The sequence below is a fragment of the Haliotis asinina genome, chromosome 10 (genome assembly GCF_037392515.1).
Source record: "Haliotis asinina isolate JCU_RB_2024 chromosome 10, JCU_Hal_asi_v2, whole genome shotgun sequence".
Classification (NCBI taxonomy): Eukaryota; Metazoa; Mollusca; class Gastropoda; order Lepetellida; family Haliotidae; genus Haliotis; species Haliotis asinina.
In genome coordinates this window covers 15,202,590-15,211,215 of record NC_090289.1, presented here as the reverse complement: position 1 = coordinate 15,211,215, position 8,626 = coordinate 15,202,590, and positions in this window count along the sequence as shown.

The following is an 8,626-nucleotide window of genomic DNA, read 5'->3' as shown; positions in this document are numbered from 1 at the left end:
GCTCAGTCTGTGGTGATATAGCAGGGTGCAAACGCTGCGGAGAATCGCAATTTACCCAAGTCAAGGAAGTTTGGCAGCCTGTTGGTGATGTTGTTACTTTAGAGCTAGACTCCAATGATGTGTTTGCTACTGTAGCATAACTTTCCGGAAGTTCAGATCTCTTTTTTGCCCTCCGAAAAAGAGATATTTTGAGTAACTTTTATTTTGTTGATCTCTATTTGCTCTTTCCAAATTGGACACTGTTTACAAAATGAAGAATGGTCGCCTAAGCAATTGGTGCATTTTTATAAAATCTCTGTCACAATCTTCTGTTGTGTGTGTCTTCTCACCACAGTGAGCACACACAGCAGACAATGTGCAAGTATTTACTCCGTGTACATATTTCTGGCATTTAAAACACCTGAGCGGGTTGGGGATGTATGTATCAACTGGAATGTTACAGTAGCCTGCCTTCACTGATTTGGGTGCATTTGGAGAGGAAAAAGTAAACAGATACGTAATTGTTTTGATGGTTTCGTTGTTTCTCCGAGTTTACTACATTCAACTAACAGCACACCCGAACGTAAGCGTCTAATGTTTTTCACATCTCCAGCAATACCTTGAACACCTTTGGAACACCAAAGGGGTTCAGCTTTAACGGTGTCCTGTGAGGAGTCTCAATCACAACGAAACGCGGCCAATACTCAATGAATGCAGACGGTCTGTGGTCAGTATCAACAGGGTCAGTTTCAAGTAAACGTTTTGTTTTTTTGTGTGGAATTTCATAAGCCATGGTTACTTTAATTTGGTTCATCATCCGAGCTCCCCCACCCACAACGGAGTATCACAAGGACAATGCTAAAGCAAGCGGGCCTCCAGCTTGCAGCACCAAGGATACCCGGATGATATACTCCAGTAGAAGAATTATAAGAAATTAATCTACCAGATTGGCCCTTGAGCCATCACCTTCTGGCACAGGACTAGGCAAAGTTCATATGGTCATAATTCACAATGCAAAAATTTACAAATTAACAACAGTGCCAAGACCAAACTTCAAAACAATTCCAAATTCCAGATTTGCGCAATGACACATACGTAGTCTATGCACAGGGCTTGCCATGACCACACGATTAGTTGAATCGGGCCCATTCAACCACCCCTCTACGTGAAGTAAGGGCTAAAGTGGTGTGTTGGGCAAATGGAACGCAGTTAAAAGCCCAAATGCCCTTAACCACCAGGATCCCGTCCTCCACCGACATGGGACGCAACCCACCGCAAACAGGTTGCCCAATTTAGTCGCCTCTTACGACTAGCAATGGGGTGCTGTGGACACATTCTGTCCCGGGTCCACACGGGAGAAGAGCACTTAACGTTACCCAGCACCCACCACGAGGAGGTGGCTCTTCATTTATGCTTTTTTTCAGAATGAACTATCTTTCAGGAGGGTTGATTGGGGATCTGCCCCGCACTTTCTTTGAGGGCGATAAACTATGTAGGAACATGAATTTAGAAACGGATTCGGGATTAGAGATTTGAACTTCATGTTCCTAAACTATGTGCCCTTTGATCAGAAACATCCATATCTTCTAGTGATCCAAATTTGTTAGATATTTTTGATCTTTTCTGACCCTTTAGATGCTCGATTTGTTTTGAACTGTCTATCCGTGATTTAATTTTGGCCTTTCCACGTTGGTTCTCATTTCTGTCAGGTTGAGAACAGTTTGTGGAAGAGAAGATTGTTCCTGCAAGAGGTTCTGCTGTGAAAGTGATTTTGCTGTCTGAGTGAACTGATCAGGAGAAAATCGTGTAGGAGTGTCAGAGTTTACCCATGTCATGTCTGTTTGGCATGAGTGCGAGGAGGTAATTTTAATTGTGGCTGAAGGACGAGGGCTGAAGGGTTTGGCGCTGGAAACGAGAAGTGAGTGAGTGAGTGAGTTTAGTTTTACGCCGCACTCAGCTATATTCCAGCTATAGGGCAGCGGTCTGTAAATAATCGAGTCTGGACCAGACAATCCAGTGATCAGCAACATGAGAAGAGATAAGTGTTTGTTGGAACTGTTTCATTATTTTTGCGGGTTGTAAATCTTCTGACATATAACACTCCTTGGTCTTTCATCTCAGAAGCGATATCAATCTCTGTCATGTCAGCAAAGAGGCGATCTCTGTCACTTACAATCCCTTTGCTAGTATTCAAAGTTCTATGAGCAGAGATCTTAACGGGAACACCAACAAACCTATCCGTTGAATGCAGGTTCATTGCTTGCTGTGTCCTGTTGCATTCGATTAACAGGGATCCTGAACGCAACCTCTGAACATTCTTCATTTCTCCTGCTATGCCATAAACTCCTTTTGAAATCGCGAAAAGATTTAGTTTCAAGGGAGTCTTATCCAAAGTCTTAATAATCAGGAAACGCGGCCAACTAATGTGGAGGGTCGTTGTTCGTCATCAGTGTCATGGGGACGTTTTGTTTTCTTAGAGGGTGTTTCGTAGTCCATGGTAAGTGTATAGTCGTTCATCATCCGAGCTCAACCACCCACCACGGAGTATCACAAGGACAATGCTAAACACAAGCGAATCTCCGACTTGCAGCACCAAGGATACGCGGATGATATACTCCAGCAGAAAAATTAAAAAGATCAATAATTCCACCAGATTGGCCCATGATCCACTGCCTTCTGGACATAGGACTCTAGGCAAGTTACAAAATTGGATATTCACAATCAAAATAAAATTATATCATCATGAAGCCAGGACAATTAACAAAATTTGTAAACAATGTCTCAAATTTGTGCAGCCAAATTTACACGTACAGGGCTTAGCATGACCAGCCGATTGGTTGAACCGGGCCCATTCAACCACCCGTCTAGGTAAAGTAAGGGTCGAAGGGGTATGTTGAGCAAAGGAAACACGGTTACAGGCTCCCAGTGCCCTCAACCCCCAGACTCCCGTCCTCCACCGACACAGGGCCGCAACCCACGGCAAACAGGTTGGTGGACCAAATATGCCTCCGGATCCACACGGAGGTGTGATCGAGCTCGTAGCATTACCCAGCACCCACCACGAGGAGGTGGCTCGCCACGGGTGCCTCGGTGTGCAGAAACGGACTCAGGTATACCCACAAATGACTCAATGGAAAGGAGGTTGGATGCTTGCTGTCGTTTGCTGCATTCAATTACCAAAGCACCTGAAAGCAAGCGCCTAATGTTTTTCACGTCTCCTGCAATGCCTTGAATGCCTTTAGAAACCGCAAAAGGTTTAAATATCAAGGGTGTTTTATCAATAGTCTCAATCACTAGAAACCGTGGCCAGTAATCAATAGATTGTGAAGGTCGCTGTTCATCATCGTTGTCAAGTGGACGTTTTGGGTTTTTTTAGGGAGTTTCATAAGCCATCGTGAATGAATAATTTTTCATCATCCGAGCTCCCCACCCACCACGGAGTATCGCAAGGACAATGCTAAAATTAAACGGATCTCCAGCTTGAAGCACCAAGGTACCCGGATAATATACTCCTGCAGAAAAATTAAAGAATTATTCCACCATATTGGCCCATGAGCCACCGCCTTCTGGGTATAAGACTCTAGGCAAATTACAATATTAATAAAGATGCACTTGCAATTCTAGTGGATCATTTGGCCAAAACTGCTGACAAAACTTTTTGAAAACCTGGAAGTATTTTGTGAAACACAATGATACCCAGGGCTTGGCATGACCAGCCGATTGATTGAATCGGGCCCACCCGTCTAGGTAAAGTCTGGGCCGAAGTGGTGTGTTGAGCAATAGGAACAATGATCCTGTTCCCATGCCCTCAACTACCAGGATCCCCTCCTCCATCGACACAGGGCCTCAACCCACGGCAAACGGGTTGGTGGACCAATTATCCCCCCGGGTCCACAACTGGAGTGAGCTTCTCTCAGCGTTACCCAGCACCCACCACGAGGAGGTGGCCGTTCACGTGTGCCTACAATCGCCAGCAGCTGAAGGGATGGTGTAAATCCAACTGGGGGTCCATGTAGGTAGCAAAGGTACTGTAAGTCCCCATGGTCCCTAGTGTGGTGATCTACCTTCTGTTGTTGGCGATCTATAGCCTGTTTTTATATTGTATTGTCTAAATAGTGAGAATAGTGAGAAATAGTAAATATGCTAGTCGTAATTCAAATTGTGATATTCTAGTTGTCTTACTGTCCTTCGTTGACAGATTTTACCACATGCATATATTCCACTTAAATGCTAAATGTTCTCGTCACGACATGGTTGAGATATTGCCGATGTGACGTTAAATATTAAATCACTCACTCACTAATTAGGGTAACACCTATACATGTATAGGCAGACCACAGTCCGTACGTGTGTAGAGTAAGGTGAGCTTGAGACAGGAAAAGTGATTACATGCAAATAGCATATATATATATATATATATATATATATATATATATATATATATATATATATATATATATATATATATATATATATATATATATATATATATATATATACATATATATATATGCGTGTGTGTGTGTGTGTGTGTGTAAAGAAACAGATGAGAACGACGCGCGTACTATTGTAGTTGTATAACGAGTAGTTTCCGAAATAATAACACAACAGGGATCTTCTCCTACATGCTTCACTCGTGTAATACATATATATATATGTATTTTAAAAAAGGTTTCTTTGATTAGTATGCAACATTCTCACATCTATGGCGACATTTTGTTTGGGTTTTGTTTTTGTTTTGTTTTTTTTTGGGGGGGTTGTTTTTGTTTTGGTTTTTTTTACTATTCCATTTTAATGTGTAGGTAACAAGCAGAAACTGATCTGTCCACTCAACCCTAAATGTTGTTTTACGACGTCTGTGAACTTCCTGTCTGCGTAATGGGAGACGAGTGGGTGTGCACTAAAGCGTAACGAAGACCTTTCACTGGCTAGGTCATTTACCAATACACACAGGGCTCGTTGTGTGTAAATAGAGGTGATCTGTTTGATTGGCATTTTAGAAATATTACAACTTCGTCTATTGTATATGAAGCGACGTTTCGGTATGGATTCATAAACCGTCGTCAAGCAAGAGTGATTACGTCGCATCATATACAATAGAAGAAGCTGTTGTCTATAAATAATGTATATAGAGATGTTACTTTTGTAAATACATGCTCTTCGTATTTGTCTTCGACGCAGTTGACAAATACTGAGATGGTAAACTACCCCGCTGTTGGAAACTGTGGTTCGTCCAAATATTAGATCTGTGCTAGGATCATCTCTGCTACATTTCTGTTTCAATCTGTAAAGTCATAATGATAGTAATAATAATAATCCGAACGATTACAATAGGTCTCCTAAATATATTCTTCTTTATTATTATTCCCTTTTTGAAATCGCATACATTGTCAAAACTACATGGTTGAATTAATCAGTTTTATGTGTTACACGTGTATTAGATCTGTTCATTATTAATTACATAATGTGGTAAACCACAATTTTCTAACTAAAGTTACTGGACGTTCACTATATTTCCAGCGATAGGAGAAAATGGGACCAAATCGTCGAATTGTACGCTATCAGATATACTGAAATAAAGATGCCAACTGTATTCAATCAATGTCGTCGATCGGATCCATGTTTTATAAATTCGACACAATAGCGAGCTAACATGAAATATCAGTGTTGAAAATGGGGTATTTGTCATTGTCTACATTATGTACATTTAACGACTTTCGTGCCTCGAAGACGCCAGAGGTTTGTTCAAAGCTGGAGATAGTGTTAATGTGAGGGTCAGTTTTTAAATATTTTTAATTTTAAAGTGCGTAGACAAATTAAATACAATGAGCAGAAAGCTAAAAGAACATCCTCCTGAAAGCACAATAACGTGTGAATAACGCACATGTTTGATGAATCACGTTAAAATAATCGGGATTCGGGATTCCGGTTTCCGATCAGATTTTGAGCAGAGCGAGCGTCATTCCCTGTGTATTTTATGAAATGAGTGTTGCGGTAGACTTTTCTGAAAAATTCTTTTCTTACCCTGTCTCGTTCAAATATGAAAGGTTAATAGGTTACTCACAACATAAAAACCCAATATCTCTCGATTTTTATTTTAAAAAGTATTGTCCAAACAGTGATCGAACTCCTGTGATCTCAATGCAAACTATAGTCAATATTTTAACAAACCGCGACGCGCGACAATGCAACGTCAAAACATTTCATCAAAATGTCGCTTTTCGCATTGTCGCGTGTCGCGTTTTAGTCAGTGCATTATAATAAACTACTATAGTCAATATTTTAACAAAGCGCGACGCAGGACAATGCCACAACGCGACAATTGTCCAAAATGTCGCGTGTCGCGTGTCGCGTGTCGCGTGTCGCGTGTCACGTGTCGCGTGTCGCGTTTTATTAGTTACAGCGGAAAGTCAAGCGTAATTATTTTATAGGCTTTTTAAAAGTAGGGATCGAACTCAGAACAAAAATAAATGAACGTCCATGTGGCCGTGAAGTCTGTGGGTTAAGAGTGCTTGTTAATAGAATGGACGTACTCAAACTGTCTATTTTGCTGAAAATTATTATGATTGAGTAGGTGCATGTTTGAAACGATACAGGTACGTAAGCATCGCTGGATTTAGTATCCGTATGAGAAAAGTATCCATGCATTGTGTATCATGGCATATGCAGGGTTAATGATATAGGATTCAAATAGAAAACACAGATGTCACAGCACAGTATTGTAATGAAATACCATGCTAATTTACCTTGCTCCTTAAACCTTGAGAGAATGGAGTGGAGTGGAGCGGCGGAGGAGTGAAAGGGGCATGGACAGGAGCGGATTGGTTTGGGGCGGAGTAGGGAGGCAAGGGCGGAGTGGCGTGGAACGAGGCGCCGGAGGAGTGAAGGGGACGTGAAGGGGGCGGAGCGGTGGGGTGTGGAGTGGAGCGTTGCAGAGTGAGAGGAGGGATGAAGGGAGAGTTGGTTTCTGGCACTTCAAGGGTACGCAACCCTCCCTAGCGATTTCGTCGTTTCTCATATACTATCCAAAGAAGAAACGCATAGCCGATTTGTATTTTTTAAGATCTAGTAATTACCGGTTGTGTTAACACATTCGTGAAAATATGTAACACAAGTACTGATAACATGATTTTATACAATGTACTGTCTACCAATAAAAACATTCACTGTATGGCAATAAAAATCCAGATTACTTTCAGAAACAGGCATTTGTTTTGAAGGAGTTGCAAGGTCAAATCACTACGTCACGTCTTGACTCGACACGAAACATCGCCATTGAACGAATACATGCTCCAGATTACCAGTCTTCTGTTGCCAGGCGTGAGAATGTTAGTCTGAGCAAGATATAATGACTTGCAGCTCGTTGCAACCAAACAGGTATAACAAATCACTGCCCCCGTGCAGGCAAACCTCGAGTGACCACTGCAGCCCACGATCGGCACGTCCGGGTTCGGGCACGGGTGAGAGCACAACAGCCAGGGTACCTGGGCTTCGGAGGATATCCAGTCAATCTGTACATTACAGGTTGAAAGAGATTGGTTTGAGAGCCAGAAAACCTGACGTCGGGGTCGTGCTACGTTGTCACCATCGCGCTCAAAGTCTTCGCTATCTAAAAGTATCCTCTTTGTTGTATAGACATTGCCCTCTTCCAAAGTCATGCACTTAATGCTCATGCAACATGTCGTGCACTAAAGTCTATTTGTGGACGAGGTATACATGTTTGAAAATTTTGTCAACAGATTTCTCGTCTATGCGTTTCTTGTCTTGGATAGTATATCATAATAATAGTCCATTAGTATGGTGTATTCCCTCCCAATATCACTTTCAAAGCCGACCTAAACTGTCTTTGAGGTGTCGGACGGGTAAGTGATATCTCATTCTACCTGGTATCCATCCACTGCTGGCTGAACAGAGGCAGATCTCGCACAAATACATCAGCGTTGGACAGGACTGTACCTTGAAACAGTGTCAGGAGCCACACTATCGAACATAGTGACCCATTCGAGGACATCACCTGATGTTTCTGCCGATGTGGCTTGAATTTTAACAATATTTCAGTTTCTCACAACCTGCCATCTGGATATCGGCGAAATGTCCAAAATGATTACTGTGTATGGTGCTGGGATTCGAACGTATGGTCATAATTATCTGGTGTGACAAAGAGACACAACTCTGCACAGCAAATTGCCCCGCCTTGAATGTCAGGGCCGCCGTGCGTCGTGATTACAATAAATATTTGCGCAAATAATTGTCTTGCTGCTGAAACACACTTGATTGTGTAAATGCATATATATATTAAATAATTTTCAAACCAACAATGAAAGATATGCAGTAAGTTCAAGAGAAACAGCCAAACTGCCATTTCGAGCACTGCTTCATTATTAAAAACCATTGGAGGTAGCAAAAAGACCACATAGAGTAACTATTCCTGCGCATGCGTACTATAATTGACTTTCTCGGCATGCGCACCGGTAAAGGGCAAGAACGCGGCAGTGCGACATTTCCATATGTCTCATTGTCGCGTGTCGCGTTTTAGTAAATTTTTAGCTTTTATTCACACATCTTAGATAGGGTGACAATGCGACAACGCGACAAATTCTGACCTTGAAAATTGTCGCTATGTCGCCTGTCGCACCTTAAAGGAATA